Source organism: Arabidopsis thaliana, chromosome 5 (genome assembly GCF_000001735.4).
Source record: "Arabidopsis thaliana chromosome 5, partial sequence".
In the NCBI taxonomy this organism is placed as follows: Eukaryota; Viridiplantae; Streptophyta; class Magnoliopsida; order Brassicales; family Brassicaceae; genus Arabidopsis; species Arabidopsis thaliana.
Genome location: NC_003076.8, coordinates 12,200,029 through 12,221,158, shown reverse-complemented (window position 1 = coordinate 12,221,158; position 21,130 = coordinate 12,200,029). Strand labels below are relative to the sequence as shown.

Sequence of the window (21,130 nt, the reverse complement as noted above, 5' to 3'; positions counted from 1 at the left end):
GCAATAATTACCTTTTCCTCGATTCCCAAAAATGGATAAACTCATTCCGACACGCCACAATTATTAAATTTGTGGTTTCGAGTAAAACCCTAAATCACTATAAATAAGGGCATAATCTAAACTCCCTCAAAATATGATCTCAAAAATTTACTTAGTAAACACCTCTAGAATGGAAAACGAAGGAACCTCCACCGTTTGCCCCCTCGATCCCGGAACTCCATTGTTTCTGTCCAGCGATGGCTTCGAGCCCTTGGAAGCGCGTGAAGAACGAACCCGAGGTGGATGTTAAGAACGAGGCGTCCACCTCAACCGCCGATGAAGGAGCCTGTTCCTGAGCCCCTTCCCTAGATGTTCCCTGAGAGTTAAACTTTTTTTATTTTCGTATGGACTTTCTTATTGGGCTTCGGCCCATTTTATTTAAGAAAATTTTCAAACTTTATTTGATTCATCAAATATTCGTTTTGGAGATACTCTTTGAATGCAGGGCGAACAAGGCGACGTGAATGCTTCCGCGAATCACTCCGACTTTAAATGGAATCGCATCTTTGAAAGCTAAGAAACCTCCCTATAAATTACCTCTCTAGGTTTTTCTTCATTCCTCACTAACAATATCGTTCTTTTCTTGTGCAGTTATGTCCTTTAACCTCCGATGTTCGGAACCCATGTCAGACTTTTCGAGGATCGGGATGATCGATGAGGACATTCCGAATGTACCAGACAGAGGGCGCTCCCCACTTCGCAACTTCAGATCCCAGATCCGAGCTCCGTGTGCATTAATCAAGGACCTTTCGAACAGAGATCAAGATATCGCGATGGCCTTTATCAAAGCTCTCGCAGCTCAACACAAAAAAAGCTCAACGGAAAAGAAGAAGCTTCGAAAGAAGATCAACCAAATGCTGCGGAGGGTCACCGTGATATCAAGGGAGTTACACAACCTCAACTCCCACCCCAAAGATTGGATCGAACTTGGAATTGCAAAATTTGCCCACATCCCAGATTGTATGATGCCCATTCTTGACCTCGCCAGTCAAGGGGTCGAAGTGTTCTGCAAGACGAGAAGGATTTCCTAGTCCGAAGTGTGTCTAAGATTCCGGCATTTTTTCTTTGTTTTTCTCTTTGAATAAATTTATCTTTGCTTCTCGCTTTGTATGTTCGTATAGTCGAACTTCTTGTTTTCATTCATTCGTATAATCGAACTCTCCTTCAATATGAATAAAACAAATTTTATTAATAGCTGAACTCGTTTCCGAGCTGCCTCCGTACCCATTTCGGGATCAAGCCACACCGTAGTTCATGTACAAAAAATGCGTGTCCTTTTTTAAAACATAAAATTTCTTCAAGTTCACCACATTCCAAGGGCGTTGGACTGGTCTGTCTTCTAAATCTTTCAATTTGTAAACACCAATCCGGACCACCTAGGTAACAATATAAGGACCTTCCCAATTAATGCCAAGTTTGCCTGCTCCTTCCTCTTTCTTGTTATCGAACACACGTTTCAAAACATAATCGCCCACAAACAAAGGTCTGCTTTTGACTTTCGAGTTATAATACCGAGCTGCTGCATGTTGATAATTCTGAATTCGGATCAAGGCCTAATCTCGCCTCTCGTTGATGGTATCCAGTGAGTCGTCGAGCATTGTAGAATTGTCTTCTTCATTCAGAGGAGCTTCTGTTCGACGAAGTCCTGGTACATTGAGCTCGGCTGGTACAACTGCCTACATCCCGTACACCAATGAAAACAGGGTCTCTCTCGTCGAACGCCTAGGAGTTGATCATACCAGCCCCCTTTCAAATGACTTAAACGTTTCTTAAGATTGCTTAGAATTGTCTTGTTTGCAGCTTCGGCCTGACCGTTTCCTTGTGGATACTGCGGAGTGGAATAACTAACCTTAATCCCCTAATTCGAGCAAAATGCTTCAAACTCGTGTGAGATAAATTGTGGTGCGTTGTCAGTAACTATCTCGTATGGAACACCATGCCTGCATATGATGTTCTTCTAAATGAAAGTCTTTACCGCCGAATCTTTAATGTTTACATACGCTTCACCTCCAATCCACTTCGATAATCAGTTAGAACCAGTAGATACTGTACACCTCGGGTCGACCTATGCAATGGTCCAATGATATCCATTGACCATCTCATGAAAGGGTATGGTGCGGAGATCGAAGAGAATAACTCCAAAGGTTGGTGGATGAGTGGTGCATGGAGTTGGCAACGCCTGCATTGTTGAGCATATTTAACGCAGTCCGTGATCATAGTAGGCCAGTAGTATCCCATTCTCTTAATCTTGAAAGCCATAGCCCTTCCTGAGGAATGACTTCCACACAAACCTTCATGTACTTCGCTCATAACGATCTCGACTTCGGGCCCAAAAATGCAAAGTAAGTAGGGATCACTTACACCTCGTCTATACAAAGACGAATGTCTCCTTTTCGTCCTTAATGGTCCTTTCTGAAATACGCTCTACTTGAATGATTCTTTTAACTTGGGATCAAATGTCAATGCCAGGGCTGCGAGTGCATATGCAGTAGTGTTTTCTCCCTGTGGTATGCGAATGAGTTTGAATTTCTTAAAGTTTTTAGCCAAGTCTTTGACCACCTCAAGATATGCCTCCATTCGTGAGTCTTTTGCTTCATAATCACCATTGAATTGGTTAACAACCAGTTGCGAGTCACAGTAGGCGACCACTTCATCGGCTCCAACTCCTTGTGCCAACCTAAGTCCAGCAATTAATGCTTCGTATTCTGCTTCATTGTTAGATGCGGTGAATAACAATCGAAATGACTGTTCAAGGATTTCCGAAGTGGGAGATTCTAATTTGATTCCCACCCGGAATCCATTTTTTGATGATGATCAATCAACATGCAGCTTCCAAGTCTGATTTTGCGGCTGCTCCTGCCCTCCGAGTACCGGTAATTCTGTTAAAAAATCGGCTAGGACTTAAGCTTTCATGGCGACTTTGTTCTTGTACTCTATATCATACTCACTTAACTCCACCGCCCATTTCGCCAATCTACCGGACTGGTTCGGGCTATGGAGAATCGTCCGAAGTGGTTGATTTGATAACACTTCGATTGGATGGAATTGAAAATATGGACGAAGCTTCCGAGCTGAGGTTACTACTGCAAGTGCAAGCTTCTCCATCATCGCATACCTGGTCTCAGGATCCATCATGGATTTACTTATGTAATAAATTGGTTTTTGCTCTCCCCGGTCTTCTCGGATTAAGACTCCGCTAACCGCATGGTCCGAAACTGAGACATATAGATAAGGTTTTTCGTCTACCTCTAGTTTGGACAATACAGGTGGAGAAGTTAGATATGCCTTTAGCTGTCCGAACGCTTCCTCACACTTCTCATCCCAAAGAAATTATTTGTTTCCCTTTAAGATTTGATAGAAGGGTAAAGATTTATCGGTCGACCTCGAAATAAAACGATTCAATGCTGCAATCCGACCCGTTAGTCGTTGTACTTCCTTGAAATTCTTCGGAGATGGCATGTTGAGATAAGTGTTGATTTGATTTGGATATGCCTCAATTCCTCTCTTCGCGACAATGTAGCCTAGAAATTCCCCGGATGGGACTCCAAATGTACACTTTGCTGGATTCAACTTTATTTGATATTGGTTAAGAATCGCGAAATATTCTTCTAGATGTTTTACGTGGTTTTCCTTTTTTAATGATTTGACCAGCATATCATCGATGTAGACTTCCATTGTTTTTCCGAGATGTTCTTTGAACATCTTGTTAACCGGTCGTTGATAAGTTGCTCTTGCATTCTTCAACCCGAATGGCATAACTTTGTAACAATAGATGCCCCTATCTGTGATAAATGAAGTTTTCTCTTGATCTTCTGGATTCATCATGATTTGGTTATATCTTGAGAAGGCATCCATAAAGGATAACAACTCATTTCCGGCAGTTGATTCCACAAGACGATCTACGTGTGGAAGTGGGAAACTATCTTTTGGACAAGCTTTGTTGAGATCAGTAAAGTCAATGCACACTCTATCCTTTCCATTCTTCTTTTTGACCATGACGGTATTCACCAACCAATTCGGATATTGCACCTCCCTTATAGATCCTATCTTTAGGAGTTTATCCACTTCATCATTTACTGCTTTTGCTCGCTCCAATCCGAGTTTTCTTCTTTTTTGTTTTACCGGTTTGAAGCTCGGATCCACATTCAACTCCTGACAAATTATTTTTGGATCTATGTCGGGCATATCTGCTGTTGACCAAGCGAATGATTTCTTGTTCCTTTTTAACAGCTCAATTAAAGCTTCTTTTACTTTGCCCGATAAAGTAGCTCCAATTCGAACTTTCTAATCCGGTTTGTCTGCTTCTAGAATTACTTCGACTACGACATCATCCACCTTCTGCCCGCTAGGAAATCTCGGGACTACTCCTTTCTTTGCGCGCTTCGTTAATTGCTATTGAATTTTTAGTCGATGGCTGGCTAAATAACAAGTTCTCGAAGCTTCTTGATCTCCCCGAATTGTTTCCACTCCGCTCGAAGTTGGGAATTTAAGGCATTGGTGATAGGTAGAGGGGACCACTTTCATTTGGTAGATCTACGGAGTTCCGAGAATGATGTTATAGGCTGCTGGTTTATCAAAAACGACAAAATCCACAATCTTTGAGATCTTTCCAGCCAAAACTGGTAGCTTGATTGTTCCGAGAGACATTGCTGTTTCACTTGTAAAGGCCAGTAAAGGGGATGGCGGTCCTACCACGTCGGCCCTGCTTATCCCCATCCTTTCCAAAGTGCTAAGAAAAATTAGGTCTACCGAACTACCGGTATCAATGAGGATCCTCGATACTTCGAAGTTAGCCACATCCAACGTAATTACAAGTGCATCATCATGAGGTCTTTCGAGATGCTGCGTCTCCTTTTCCTCGAATAATATCGAAGTGCCTTGAAAGTCTACTTCTTCACTTAAGCTTGACTTCAGATGAACATTGTGTCTATGTTTTTTAATTGCGCTAACGGAATCACGGCAGAGTTTAGATCCTCCAAGAATTACGTTGATTTTACCCTTTGAAGTTCTTGGTTCCTCTTCGCTAGCTGGTCTTGGTCATTTAGAGTTTTGAGCCTCTGAATTATCCCTTGATTCATGATATTGCTTGACGAAGTTCTCCATATTGAATTTTGAAAGGTTTGCACAGGCCCATAATTCTGCGAGATGCCTTTTAAGGACACTGCAGTCTTTGGTCAGATGTCCTATGACTCTATGTATATCGCAATACGAGCTTTCATCTCAGACCCAGGTATTCGACCTTCCTTTCCCCTGAAACTGCTTTTCGACGTTGTTATTGAATGGTTGTGAACCAAACTTCCTTGGTCCCTGATTCTCTCGAGGTTCGAACCTTTTGGGTGGAAAAGTGGCCGCTGGTTTTGCTTGCTTATTTCTTTTTGCGAAACTTTCTTTTTCATCTTCGACTTCCATCCAATTATTTGCTCGAAATAATGCATCTTGAATAGTATCAGGTTTGTGAAGTATTAGATCTTCCTTAAACCTCGAATCATGCCATAATCCTTTTCGCAAAGATGATAGAGCCGACTGTTGTGAGATCCTTGGGAGCTTTGAGAGCACGTTTTTAAATTTGGTGATGAAAGCTCGAAGTGTCTCGTTCGGCCCTTGAGATAGATTCCAGAGGTCGGTGTCCGAAATGCTCTTATCCATCAGAATTGAGTATTGTTTTAAAAATATCGCTGATAGTTCGTTGAAATTACTAATCGATCCTGGTTCTAACTAAGTGAACCACATCAGGGCTTGCCCGCATAGATTTTCAGAGAAAAGCTTGCAATACCCTGCGTTTTCATCGGCTTCGTTCAGATCAACTCGCATAGCGGCTATTAGAAAAGCTGCGAGATAGCCTTTTGGGTCTTCCAAACCATTATATGGTTCTAAATTGAGTTTTCGAGAATCTCTGATTCTCAAACTCGCAATTCGTGAGGTGAACGGTGTTCGCCTAGAGTCCTCGATAACTCGGTTGATGTCCGGCTCCAAACTTGTACCTTGATGGAATTTTGACCTCATTTATTTTAATTCCCGTCTTACTTCTCTCATGGTTTCGAGCTGATCGAAGTTTTCTTGTTCGTGTTGATCATCGAACTGGTTATCATCTTCAGGATGCGTTTCTCCATATTCCGGTTGACTATTCGCGTTTGTACCATCCGGGGTCGTTTGATAGTTTGTTGCATTCCGTGGAAGGGAGTTTGGGGATCCGAAGATAGTTCTTCGAACTCTAGTAGAATTTCCTGCAAAAGAACGGACACGAGACTGAATGGTACTAATATTTTGGCTAAGTGATACCTGGGTTGTTTGCAGTGTTTCGACGGTTTTTTCCATGTTTGAAAACTTCTATGCTATATCGGCCATAGTTTGTTGCATGGTCTTGAGGGTTTCAGCTATCGAAGCGTTGGTAGCATCTTCTCTAGACATTGCGACTTACTTCGTGTATGTAATACCCAGAAGAAATCTGACGACTCAAGAATCCTCCGTCCCCACAGACGACGCCAAAATGTGGATGTCGGATTCACACACTCAAGTATTTATTTATTTAGTGAGAAGGATTATTCTTGAGGACAAATATACTAGAAAATAGATAGATGATTATAGAGAAAACTATGAGTATTGTAAAAGAATGTGTATAGCTAATTTGCACCAAAAAATGCGTGTGTCTTTACATGGTCTTTGACCCATAATTTATACCCAAAGAATACATTTAATCCTCATTTACACACAATTATTCTACTTAAATGTATCTGTTTCTAGTCTTTGAATCAATTACTCAACGTTCGAATTTGAAACCACTTCGAGCCTCCTGGACTTCACCCTTCGGCCCATTTTTCTTCTTCAGTTCGAGTAGTCCTAACTTCGACGTTGCACCCACTTTGCGAATCGACATCTCGCCCATACCCTTACTTCGAAGAATCTTACGGGCCTTTCCTCTTATGGGCCTTCCTTATTTGTGTAGCAATCTTTGGCCGGTCCCAAGCCCATAGTGCGGGATCCGACACCAACACTGGCCGCAGCAGAAGAAGAGAGGTCGAGTATCCTAAGAGCAGTGCTGGCCGCCACAGAGCTGATGAAGTCGAGTACCCACATGCTGGAGCTGATACAGAACAGGGCGGCTCGTCTATGGCCTGGGAGCAATCATAGGCAGCCATTGATGACCAACTCCGTTCATTCTTCGACTGAGGTAAGCGCCTCACTTCACCATTGTATTATATCGTCTCTTGTGATTTGTTCTTTATTTTGTTTCTGTGATTGGATTTCTCCTGAGTACTCTCTTCCAAGATTAGTCACTTAGTGGACTATGTGATTTAAGTTTGGGGGAGGGCTCAGGAAGTGTGTGTTGCATTGTATATACTCTTGAGTCTGCATTCATCTAAGGCATAGAAAAACCAAAAAAAATTGAAAATGTTCAGAAAATGATTTCTCAAAAACATAGTGTTCATGTAGTTGCATTACATTTAGGATCGAGTCTAAAGTGTTTTATTTAGGATTGTTGCATATGCATAAGGGATAATGATGAGATAGCCTTGTAAGCATTTTGGTTCACCGGATAAACTTTGTGCCCTCGTTGCTAGTTGTCTGTTGCGTAGTCAATGAAATTGAAGTAAAACTGAACCATGCCAAGATTGCTCTACTCGACCACATTGTTATGATCTGATACCATTCCTTATTAATTTGAACCTGAATCTGATCTTTAATTATCATGTCTGCATCAAATTTGAACTCATGGATACCCTAAAATACTTGGATTTTCTTTACATTTTGATCACTCTTGTTAATCCAAGTAGCTGACTCTCCTTATTAGAGCAGTTAACCCGAACCCAAACCTAGACTTTCTTTCAAGCCCTATATCACTTGTGAGTGTTTGTGAGGTCTTATTCCGATTAAGCTTGGTAGAAAGCGTAAGGTTCGTAACGATGGAGATAGTGTCTCATGTAGTTCTAGTTCGCATTTTTCAAACTAGATAGGAGTAGGTGGGTGCTTATACTTTGGGTTGGGATGTGTCTAAAAGAAAAAAAAAAGGGTTGATTCATTGATGAGAAAACGTAAAAGACTCTAGAGAAAGTAAGATAAAGAAGCAAAAAAAGTCTAGATAAGGTTTTGGGATTTGTAAAGAAAGAAAGAGTTCTTGTTACCTATGAAGAAGGGCAAAAGCCCTCGGTTTTAAAATTTTAAAAACAGGAACGTTAGTTGGTAAAGAAATCCAAATCCGCTAGATGTATCAAAGTGTTGAGAAAGCTTCTCCTAAGAGTCAAGAGAAAAGAAAAGAATAATTAGAAAAAGGGTTTAAAGGATTCATGAATGCAAAGGGTAGAGTTAAGTTCTTATACTGGGATTGGAGATGGGATTACCATTAGAGCTTCATTTGATATACTCTGGGTAGATGGGATTTTATCTCTTTATGCATAGCTTGGGACTTACCTTTAGCATTCTACTAAAGCTTAATCATTTTTTAAGAGATCCCCTGTTACTGAAGCCTATTCTGTAAGGGACCATTTTTGTCTCTTGACCTTTACCTTAGCCAAATGAGTTCATTGATGATGCATTGCTTGATTCACGTTCCAGAACTAATGAATGTTAAAGGGATTGACAGATTTGAAAACATGTGTAAGTCGACCATAAGAGTCAGATTGATTGATAACAAGGCATGGCTAACGTTTTTGAGTAGAATTCGATCATATCGCAGCTTAGAACTATCAACTTGGACATTGATTTCATTTGGTTTATCTGGTGCTTTGGCTCTGAGTCCCCGCTTTCAAACCTCACCTCTAGCTTGTTCTTAATTGTTTTCTTGAGGGCAAGCAAAGATTAAGTTTGGGGGAGTTGATAAGTGTGCATTTTGCCTGTTTTGAGCATCCATTTGTCATCACTTTAACATCATATCATCACTGTTTTATATCATTTCTCATCATTTGTCATCACTTTGCATGTTCAGGATAGTTTTGCATGCATGTTGCATAATTGTGTTGTTTTCATGTGATTTGGAGCTATTGGCGAGCTAATTGGAAGAAGCGGACCAGATCACTGCAAAACACTCGACCCCCTGGTCGAGTAGATGGTTCCATGACTTCAACAAACCACTCGACCCCCTGGTCGAGTAGATGGCCTCATCACTTCACAAAATCACTCGACCCCCTGGTCGAGTACCACCAAGACAATCACTCGGCCACATCACTCGATCTCTCTACTCGATCATATGGTCGAGTACCTTCATCACCTTCACTCGATCACTCTACCACGAAGCCGAGTACCACCATCTTTATCACTCGAGTGCCAGCTTTAGAGTCTTCTTCATTCCGCACTCAACTAGACACTCGAGCACAAGGAAGAAAAGAAGACTCCAGCTTATCACTCGACCACTGACTCGACCACCTGGGTCGAGTACCGTTCTTAATCAGTCCCAATACTGCGTCGTTTTGAGTATTAGGGTTTCAGAATATTTTGCTATAAGTAGCATGTACTTTACATTTTCGTTTATCTAAGTTATCATTTCGCAGACACTGTGTTCTTGACCTTTTGTAATCTGGATTTCTCTTAATCTATTCAGTATTCAGCTTTTGCTTTTGATTTTGTCTACTGTTGTTCATCCTGTTATCATCTTGCTATTACTCGGTTGTTATCATGTTTTCATTCTATTCAACGTTTATGTTCTCTACAATGATGTCTGAGTAGTGATTAGGTTTCTGAGGATGGGTTAGAGTAGTTTAGAATTCTCAGTATGCTAGGTGGTTGAGTTTGATTTATAGATCCCTTCTGGATTAGTGGTTCTTAATGCCTATTGATTTCTGATCAACTGGAATTTGAGCCCAGACATTTCCGCGCCCAAAAGGTGTTTGATGAAATGTCTGAACCACTAATTCCAGAGATTTATGGCCCTTTACCAAGGTATTGGTTGCAGGGAGCGTTTTGGCTTTAACTTGTTGAATCGTAATGCCTGTTTGGTTAGCTCTTGTCAATGGTGATTGAGTCTGGGACTAGTTTAACTTGAGGGTCTTTGTTGCGGTGACACTTAGATTTGGTTAATGAACTTGTTGTCTAGGGATAATTTATTGAGCATGTCAATCACTTGTAAACTGAGGAAACGAAACTAGTCAATTACCCCATCCTCGGGAATTCTTTATCTGATTGATTTTATTGTTTACTCTACTATCGTTTACTGTATTTTGTTACCTCTTGCTTAGTTTTTGCATTTCTCTCCTGTTACTCGACCTGATACTCAACCACCCAGTTGTCTGGCAACAGAGTGTGCAGTCGAGTATCCCTGTTATATTTTCTGTTTGTTACTCGACCTGTCACTCGACCACACCCAGTGCTCTACAACGAGCTGTGTTGGTCGAGTGTTTTACAGCTTCTGCTTGATTTTCTGTTTCCTGCATGTTCACTTAGGACTGCTAGAACACCCCAAAACCTGTTATTGTTTGGCTTGACTTAGTGAGTTCTGATCAAATCTTGATTGTTAGCATCACACTCATTTGGATTGGCAACCTAAAATACTACAACGACATGATTGGTATTTTAGGATAATTGACTGAAAAACCTATTATCACTTTTTAAATGAAGATGAAAATTCAGCAATGCTAGACGACTCGCTAGACACCATCAACGAGAGGCGAGATCAAGCCTTAATCCGAATTCAGAATAATCAACAAGCAGCAGCTCGGTATTACAATTCGAAAATCAAAAGCAGTCCATTCTTTGTAGGCGACTATGTTTTAAAACGTGTGTTTGATAACAAGAAGGAAGAAGGAGCAGGAAAACTCGGCATTAATTGGGAAGGTCCCTACATCGTCACCGAAGTGGTCCGGAATGGTGTTTATAGATTGAAGGATTTAGAAGATAGACCAGTCCAGCGTCCTTGGAATGTGGTCAACTTAAAGAAATTTTATGTTTAAAAGTGACACGCATTTTTTGTACATGAACTACGGTGTGGCTTGATCCCGAAAAAGGGTACGTAGGCAGCTCGGAAACGAGTTCAGCTATTAATGAAAATTTGTTTTATTCATTTGAAAGGAAGTTTTACTGTGCGAACAAACAAGAGGAAAGAAGTTTGGCTGTGCGAACGTACAAAACAAGAAGCAAAGTTACATTTATTAAAAACGACAAATAAAAATGAATTCTCGACATGTCTACACTTCAAACTAGGAGACTCTTTGCGTCTTGCAAAACACTTGGACTCCTTGGCCGGCGAGGTCAAGAATGGGCATCATACAGTCCGGGATGCGAGCAAATTCGGAGATTCCAAGTTCGATCCAGTCCCCGGGATGAGAGTTAAGAGTGTGAAGTTCACTTGATATCACGGTGACTCTCCGTAGCATCTGGTGATCTTCTTTCAGAGTTTCTTCTTTTCTGAAGAACGCTTTCGGTGTTGAGCCTGGAGAGCCTTGATGAATGCCATCGCGATTTCTTGGTCTCTGTCCGAAAGATCCTTGATCAGTGCACATGGAGCTCGGATCTGGGATCTGAAGAAACCTCGAGGTGGGGAACGTCCTCTGTCTGGCACATTCGGGATGTCCTGAACAATCATTTCGGCCCTAGAGAAATCTTGCATGGATTCCGAGCATCGAAGGTTGAAAGCCATGACTGCAAGAAAGAAGAGGGTTAGATGAAAGTTAAAGAAGATTAGGAGGGACAATTTATAGAAGGACTCATAGCTTTGAGAAACGCGATCCCATTCAAGGTCGGAGTGATTCGCGGAAGCATTCACGCCGTCCGGACTGCCCTGCATTTAAAACGTATCTCCGAAACGAATATTTTCGAAATCAGGAAGAATAGGAAAGCTTCCTTAAATAAAAATGGGTCGGGGCCATAATAAGTCCAAACAAAATAAAAAGAGAGAGAAAGTATTCGAGTTCGGGGGACACTTAAGAATGTGGCTCAGGAACAGGCTCCTTCATCGCCGGTTCAGGGTTCGAAGTGGATGCCTCGTTCTTGACATCCGCCTCGAAGTCATTCTTCACGCGCTGCTAGGGGTTGCTGTCTTCTTCCTCGTTGTCATCCTCTTCGCTGTTGGAGAGGATCACTTCGACCGGAGCATTCACAGGACCAGGAACTTGGCCTTGAGCATGGTTGTGATCTTGGCCACACAGTCGAAGTTCCTCCACTCCCATCGAAAGGGATCACTTTCCATGGCCCTCACTTTCCTTTACACACGACCAATTCTGGCCTCGAGCGTTTGCCTTTTGAGGCCCAACTGCTGCCTCTCATCGCACAGGCGGTGATGCTTGTCGACGACCTAGTACGAGGATCGTTTGGTATGAGAAGAGAAAAGAAGTTATTTGGCTAAGAGAAGAGGGTAAGAACCCTACCTTGTCCATAAAGTCGTACGCCTCCTTCTTATCTTTCGATGGAAAATGAAAAGCTGCGTGAGGAAAAGAGAACGCCGGCTGGCTCGAAGCCGTCGCCGAACAGGAACAGTGGGCTGCCGGGGTCGAGAGGACAAACGGTGGAAGCTCTTTCGTTTTCCATCCTTGAAGTATTTATCACGTAAATCTCTGAGATCATGTTTGAGATAGCGGTGGCAGATTATGCTCTTATTTATAGAGAGATAGGTTTTTTCTTGAAACCATAAAATTAATAATTGTGGCGTGTGCGAATGGTTTAAACCATTTTTAGAAATCGAAAAAAGGCAATTATTGCCTCAAAGGCGTGAAGCTTTTCCTTTTTCTCGAGAAAAGATATGGCAACCATCGCACTAAAGACAAAAGGTTCATTAAATATAAAGAAGAGTAATTAAGGCCCAAGCCCAGTAAATGAGTCGAATTGACTAAACCCGAGTTTGGGAATTCGCATTTTGTAAAACAAAACAATGAGCTCAGTTCTCGCTTTTTAAGAGAAAGGTCTGATCAACCTAGAAATCTTGAAACTTAGCCACATGGCCAACAAAAAGCTATTTAAAGATGGACTTTGCAAATATATACTTTATTATAGCAAAAACCCCCTCGGGGTCATAATCTTAAAGGTTTAGAAGCCTCCTCAGGCAAATACTTGTACGAAAAGAAAAGCCCCCTTGGGCAATAGTAAACTAATTCAAAAAATAAATTCAAAGTTTTCGGACAACCCCATTAAGTGGATACAAGCCACTATTAATCTTCAGCCACCTCGGCCTCAATGTGGACAGGCTCAAGATCGGTCAGGTTGATGGCAGTCGGCTCGGGCTCGATTGTTTAATCAGCAATAGGTTGTTCGGTGGAGACCCTTGGTTCTGAATCATCGTCATCCTCTATGGTCACCGTTTCGGTGTTCGTGGACAAAGGGACCTCGGGCGGAATGACTACTGGTTCAGGAGTTTTCACCGATGTGGCAGCTATTTTGGGTTCCATGGGTTCGCTAGGACCTGAAGCGAACATTTTGAATCAGAAAAAAACACAAGTATAATTTATTTCAAATTGATGTTAAGGTTTCAAGCATCTAAACTTACTAGCCCAGTCTAAACCTGATTCACTCAAAGGAGGCGATTCGGTAAAGAACTCCTCAAATTGTTGGGGGTTGAAGGATGAAGAAGGAAGAGCAGCTAGGCGATTCTGCTTCTCCGTTAAAACAGTCCTCAGTTCGTACCTCACTTGTTCTTTGGAGAAATCTTCACACTACAAAAAAATTGCCATTTACCGACTTCAGTATTAGTCACTCTGTAGTCGTTAAACACCTCTTTACGACAAATAAACGACTATTAAACTTAGTCGCTAATCGAGAGTCGGTAAATAACGTAGTCGTATTTTAGTCGCCAAAGAGCGATAAAGTTACGACTAAGTTTAAGTAATCGCTTTTTTAGTGACATTTTAGTCGTTAAATTTAGCGACTATTAGACGACAAATTATCGATTAACTTGAGGGTTATTTAGTCGTTGGAGGTAATTAGTCGTTAAAATTTATGACTATGTTGTCACTATATTTAAGACTGATTTGCGACTGAAATATCCTTTAGTCGGAAATTTTAGTGACTGAATTGTTATCAAAAAACGACTCCTGGTTACATTTTTGATGACTAAATTTGCGACTGTTGTTGTTATTAGAACATCTATATGATTGTTATAAAGATGGAAACCTTCCTGAGAAAACAAAACATTATAATAAGCATAAACACAATACAAGAAGCATGAAAACAAATTTATTGTCATTTCAGAAAAGTACAAAACCCAAATTACAGAAACATGTTCGATTCACTACAACTTAGAACTTTGTTCAGCATAAGTACAAGCAACACAAGTACACATATAACAACTTTGAGCCGTGATATTGAGTTTTGAGGAAGGAGTTAAGATTCTAACCTATGAAGCAGATGAAGAGGGAGAGGCAGCTAGAGAGGGTGAGATAGGATCTGTGGTTGTCTCCTTAGCTGAATGAGATTCGAGGAAATTGAGGAACCGAGGATCATTTTCGCGCAAAAACTTCTCCACTAAGGACAAGTGTTCAAGCTTCTTTTTCTGCTCATCTGCAGCTCGGGAATTCTCATTTTCACGCAAAGCAATCTCAGATTCACGCCTCTGATTGTAAGAGACCTGCTCTTCTATCTTGCGTTGAGCTTCAAGTAATTGTTCTTGCAAAGCCACAAAAGAAGTTGAGTCACCTGCTTGCTTCCGTTTGCCATTGACAAGAGAATCTTTGAGGCTTCCTACTCCATAAGGAACGCCTATCGAATCCCTCTCAGTGGACTGCATAGTATGATAAAAGCTGAGATTAGAGAATGAAAAAGACAACTCAAAAACACTAAATTGGGAAACATAAAATGTTACCTAAAGAAATATGGTTGTACATTCCTCAGCTGTGAGCTCCCGTGCCCGTGAAGTGCCATCTGAAATAGCAGAAGCTTCAGCCTCGCGCTCAGACTGCCTCAGCTACAAAAGTTTCTGATATAACTCTGCAATCTTCTCTGCCTTTCGATCAACATACGTCCCATCAGGTTTTGTATGTGTTTTGATGAAAACGTCACCAATACTGACAGTTTTGCCCAATTGCTCTTCCTGTAATGAAAAAAAAACAAGTCATAGAAAAGTACATTGAAACATCGAGTTAAAGTTGCAAAGGAGTAAACAGAGAGAAGACTTACCAATTCGTCTCGGATTTGATGATATGACTTAGACCCTGAGAAGTGTATGTGAGGAACTAGACCGTTACGGTCAGACATACGGGCATTTGAATAGATTTGACTTCTTTCCTGAGCTTCTTTAGTGTCCCAGTACGCAGTCATTTCCTTCCATAGAGTTTTCTCGATCCATTTAGGTTTCTTTCGACTAGTTCTTACAGTGCTAACCATGTCTTTCATTCGCTTTAAACAGATCTCGTTGAAGTAAAACTGAACAGTCCCTGTGATCAAAGGATCCCAATGGTGTGTTTTCTACAAATAGAAAAGGTAATGTCAGTAAAAAAAAAGAAGTGTAATCAACTATATAAAAGAAGGGCTGAAAGAACACTTAACAGCAAACTCGAGGAAGTATTTCTCTTGTCTCTCTTGAGGCACACATGTCCAGCTATAGAAGGGACCATCAAATTTGTTTGTAAACACTCTAGTGATATTCCTAACAAGTCGTGAGTTTGTGTCCCGAGTAAACCTCCATACACAAGACAAACAAGCAGTTATTATATGGCAGAAAATATCTAAATATCAGACCAAAGACTAGCAAAACATAAATTGTGGCTGCAAAGTATCATACAAACAGATCATATAGAGCAAAACATAGATTGTGGCTGCAAAGTATCATCTAGAACTAAACTTACACAATGACAGACACGATACTAACATTGAACACAACATGGGATCACAAACAAGAGAAGAAGAAGATCATACCATGTCGTATTCGGTCGAGGAATGGGAGAGAGGACGGTGATGAACTTATCCCTCTCCGGAAACATAAGCAGATCGTTTAGGGATTGAAGTGTGTCCTTCTGGAGATCCGGCGACAGAGGTGGATATTCTTCGAAGTTGTTGCCTTGAGAGGATGTGTGACTGTGAGCCCGAGACTCTTGAACTGGAGAAGGCGGAGGGTCTTGCTGAGAAGGCGGGGGGTCTTGTTGAGGAGCCGGAGGAACCTGCTGAGTAGTCGCGGCTTGAGTCGCTGGATTGTTCTGCACTTCTACGGAGGCAGACCTTTGCACTTCAGGTTGTCGACTGCCAGAGTGCTGGAACAACTGTAGAGGCGGCGGATAGTTCCGAACATGAGCTGCCGTTGACTGTAAAGGAGGACCGGCGGCCTCTGATGCAGGCGTCTATAGCTGAGGAGACCGTTCTGCTGCCGGCGTGAAATCGTACTGAGACAGAAGAGAATGAGGTCGTCGACCAGCCGTGGATGTGGAGGCTCTCTGAGGAAGGTTAGGACTGGTTTGCTTCTTTTTACCTTGCCCAAACATCGTGTGAAGGAGAGATCTAGATGAGACAGAGGTTCAAATCGAAGAAATCGAAGAAGAAGAAGAGAGATTAAGAGGAAAACGAAGAGGGATCTTAGATTTGCTAGGGTTTCGAAGAGGAAATCGAAGAGGAATTCGAAGAGAGAAATTGAAGAAGAAGACTGCGGATGTTTCGAAGTGAGAAAGAGATTTTTGTTAGGGTTTTCGCAGTGAATGGTTTGGGCCTAAAGGGTTTGGGCCTAAAATGTTCATTTTGTTTAAACATTAGTCGCTTAATTGTCACATATTAGTCACCAATTTTGGGCTTCGAAATTGTTGGCCCAATAATATTGTTGTAGTCGCTAAATTGTCACAAATTAGTCGCTGTATTTGGGCCTCGAGTTATTTTGGCCCAATAGAATGGTTATAGTCGCTAAAATGTCAGCAATTAGTCGCTTTGATTAATTTTTAATAATTGGGTTTGGGCCTTGTGTTTTTTTGGGCCTTAGATATTCAAAAATAGTAATTATATATAAAAATATAATTAAACATAACATACTTAGTCAAATATAGTTTTTCAAAATAATTTAAAAATGTTTGCATAATTTTTCAAAATAACTTAAGTACATATCATAATTACTAGAAATAACTTAAGTACATATCATAAATACAAAACTAATATTGTTCTTCGTCTTCTTGTTCTTCATCATCAGAAGACGATAAATTACATCGAAATTCATCTTCTGGATCGGCATCTCCGGCATCTAAATCGAGGTTTATGGGGTTGCGATTGATTGTTAAATTGTCGAGTACAAGATCTTCTATTGTTGTTATTAAAACAGCATCATCATTTTCTGTTTGCAATAAACTCGGGTCTTTATTTTCATATTCTCCTAATATGTTTCCCCTTGGATTTACTTTTAAAACATTGAGCCACTCCCGCTTTGTTTTTTTCGTGTATGGATAAGGAATAAAGCACACTTGTTCCGCTTGAGATGTTGTTTGTAAATGCACCATATTTGGAGAATTAGATATTTGTATATGAACTAGAAAAACTAAATGACAATATATATATATCATAAGTACCTAAAATAAAGGGTTTGTATTTGTTATATTTCCGAGTACCTCTTCAGAGCTTAGGGTCATACCACGAACATTTAAAAATTGTGATTTTCAAACTGACCACCCCCTCATACTCAAGTTCTATGATATCAGTTAAGTTGCCGTAAAAATCTGCTGCGTCAGATGCATCCGTATAATTTTTACCTTTCACACATACACCATAGTTACAAGTCTTACGTCCAGCTCCATGACTCTGCGTATGAAACAAATAGCCTCTTGTAAAATACATTGGCCATGTTTTGACTTTGTGCTAAGGTCCATCGACTATCTCTTGAACCCAAGTTGGAAAAGGATTACTAGAGTTCCAATATGTAACCTGTATGCAAATTTGGAAATAAACATCATTATAAAGATAAGAATAACAATAAATAAATGCAAATCATATATTATAAACTATTTAGACATACATAATCTTTCACCCACACATGATATTCCTCGTTTCTTTTCACGAAGAGTTCTTTTTCGTTTAATCCTGGATATTTAATAGAAAGAAAATCTTCGAACATACTATAAAAACAAAAACAACATATAAGGGTTAGTAAACAAACATTTATAATTAACTTAAAATGGGAGTATGACTTTGTTATATACCTCTCAATTACTTGAAAATAATCACAATTCCGTATAACATATTCATGTGCGCATTGATAGATCTTCCTCTGATAGCCATACTTCACGTAATTCTCCACTTGGACGACCACCGGAACTAAATATATTAGGTACTCCAGGAACATGATATACAGGAACTTCACCCTCATTAAATCTTGTTAACCTGATCCAAAAGAGGTAATTCATGGTTATTTTTGCGCATTGAAAACTTGCTTGGTGCAGATGTTTAATTAATTACTATTAGTTACCTTGATTTTGTTTGTATATTATCGGCAAAGTAGTGCTCTGAGAAATAAGAAATCTCGTCATTGATATATGACTCAACAATTGATCCGGCCGCATATCATTTATTTTTTGCTTTTCCTTTCAACTTTTTGAAAAACCTCTCAAAAGGATACATCCACCTATATTGGACAGGACCACCCAATTCTGCTTCGTAAGGGAGATGTATAGGCAGGTGCTCCATAACATCAAAAAAGATGGTGAGAAGATCTTCTCTAAGTTGCATATGATTAAAACAATGTTCTGCTTAAGAATTTGAACGCGATTTTTCTGCAAAGTTCTCAAACATAAGTCCCTAAAAAATGCGCCAACCCCTGAAAAAAAAAATGCATCATCTCAAGTGCATATATGATATAAAGAGTAAATTATATTCTTATTTTACCTGATAATGCAAGGTGAACGTTCCGGTCGAGGAGTTCTGCAAAGATAAATGGAAATAACCGCTCCATAAAAACATGGCAATCGTGACTCTTCATACCTGATAACTTCTCATTCTCCATATCAACACAACTACTCAAATCAGACGAATAACCATCAGGGAATTTGATTGCATGTTTAACACATTGCAATAAACTCATTTTGGCTTCATTTGTCAATGTATAAGCTGGAAATGGAGCTTTTCCCTTACTATCAATATGTAAGTCAGGCCGAGAACAAAATCGTTCTATATCCATTCTGGCCATTATGTTGTCCTTTGATTTACCCTTCACGCTCATAAGAGTATTCATTATGTTATCCAAAAAATTCTTCTCTATATGCATAACATCGATACAATGTCGGAGATTCAGATCCTTCCAATATGGAAGCTCCCATAATATGCGTTCTTTGTGCCAGTTATGTTCCTTCCCATACCTTGGCATCTTCTTTTCGTGACCGTTGCCACCAACATCCTTGGTTCTTGGTGGGTTTACACCAGACAACCGCTCGTAATAAATTTGCTCATCGGTTAAAGACTCAGGTGGATACTCGGTAGAAGCGTCTTTTCCTTTTCGGAAGTCTTTTTTGTTCTTCCGTAATGGATGACCATGAGAAAGAAATCTTCGGTGACAATCAAACCAGCACGTCTTCCTTCCATTAGGTAGATAAAAAGAGTTAGTACTCTCCATGCAAATTGGACAAGACAGTTTACCGTGGGTTGTCCATCCTGATAACATGTTGTACGCCGGAAAGTCGCTTATCGTCCATAGCAACACTCCTTTTAGATTAAAATTTTGATTCAAAGACCCATCATATGCATCTATTCCAGTAGACCATAACTCTTTTACCTCCTCAATAAGAGGTTGGAGGAAGACATCGAGACTACCTCGCGGGTGATTTGGCCCAAAATTCAGAATTGTAAGAAACAAGTACTCTGTATTCATGCACATACCCGGTGGTAAATGATATGGAGTCAGGATCACAGGCCACAAAGAATGATTTCGCGACATGTCAAATGGATTGAATCCATCGGTACATAATCCGAGATAAACGTTATGGGGTTCTTTGGCAAACATGGGATGTAGCTCTTGGAAATATCTCCACTCCACTGCATCTGAAGGATGATTCATTTCTTCTTCTTTTGATTGGTGCTCGGCATGCCAACGCATTGCAGCTGCAAACTTGTGGCTCTGATACATTCTCTTCAATCGGTCACCAATAGGTAGATACCACATACGACTATATGGCACTTTGGTTCTTCGACGGTAGTCATCCATAGGCTTCCATCTTTGAGCACTACAAAACCGACATTTATCTTCCTTTTCGTCTTCTTTCCAGAAAATCATACAATTGTTAATACAAACATCAATTGTATAATAAGGAAGACCTAAATTGCGCATCAATTTTTCTGTCTTGTAATGCGAATCAGAAGCTTGGTTTCCTTTTGGTAAAAAATCTATCAACATTTGACATACCGAATCCACACATCTTTCACTCATATTATGACCCGCCTTGTTCTGCATGACTCGAGCTGCTAACGATAATTGAGACTGACCTTCACGACAACCATCGTACAATGGATTTTGAGCACCTTCTAACAATTCGTAGAATTTTTTAGAATGGTTACATACCGATTCCTCCACATTCTGATTAGTACCGTATTGATGATAGTTATTATCAAACCCCACGTTATAACGAAATGCATCGTTCACCATATCCACATATGGATCTTCTACAACATTACCCACATCCACATATGGATCTTCTACAACATTACCCACACTTTCATAATTCTCTCTTAGATACGTATTATCAACATAATTACTCGTACCTACATTCATGTTGAAATCTTCCCCATGCATATACCAAACATAATAATCTGGCATAAATCCTTGACTAAACAAATAACTACTAACTTTTCTACCCGAGACGATATGTTTTTTATTCTTGCACACAGCACAAGGACAGTGGAATTTACCTCGACAACTTTGTACTATAGGCTGGCTATTAGCAAATATCAAGAACTCCTCCACTCCTGCGACGTATTCTACTGACAAATTCCCCGTCATTTCATCGAACCTCTTGTACATCCAATCTCGATTAAAACCACCGCTACTCGGATAATTATAGTTTCCCACCATTATAAGACCAATAATAAAACTAAATATATTTTTTAACGTTTTTTTTCTTCAAAAACGTTTATTTTTTTTAAAGGTATTATTTGTATTGTGTTTGTGTTGTGAATGAATATTGTGTACGAGAAATTTTCATTATATAGGCAATTTTACAGTGACTAAAACACGACTAAATAGTATAGTCGTTTAAAACAGGTACAACAACTTACAAAACGAATTACATGT

General features: G+C 40.2%; 6 pseudogenes across 6 annotated transcripts; 2 read left to right on the top strand and 4 right to left on the bottom strand.

The window, feature by feature from the left end:
- Window positions 1-1,064: 1,064 nt before the first annotated feature.
- AT5G32580 lies at window positions 1,065-7,175 on the bottom strand (annotated as a pseudogene; the record flags this gene model as incomplete). The annotated part of the gene is made up of 1 exon: window positions 1,065-7,175.
- Window positions 7,176-8,951: 1,776 nt separating this feature from the next.
- On the top strand, window positions 8,952-9,532 carry AT5G32576 (annotated as a pseudogene; the record flags this gene model as incomplete). The annotated part of the gene is made up of 1 exon: window positions 8,952-9,532.
- A 1,075-nt stretch (window positions 9,533-10,607) lies between these two features.
- Window positions 10,608-10,913, top strand: AT5G32572 (annotated as a pseudogene; the record flags this gene model as incomplete). The annotated part of the gene is made up of 1 exon: window positions 10,608-10,913.
- Window positions 10,914-11,888: 975 nt separating this feature from the next.
- Window positions 11,889-13,606, bottom strand: AT5G32569 (annotated as a pseudogene). The gene has a single exon.
- Window positions 13,607-14,293: 687 nt separating this feature from the next.
- Window positions 14,294-16,426, bottom strand: AT5G32566 (annotated as a pseudogene; the record flags this gene model as incomplete). Its single annotated transcript has 1 exon — window positions 14,294-16,426.
- A 594-nt stretch (window positions 16,427-17,020) lies between these two features.
- AT5G32563 lies at window positions 17,021-20,911 on the bottom strand (annotated as a pseudogene; the record flags this gene model as incomplete). Its single annotated transcript has 1 exon — window positions 17,021-20,911.
- Between the last annotated feature and the right edge of the window lie 219 nt (window positions 20,912-21,130).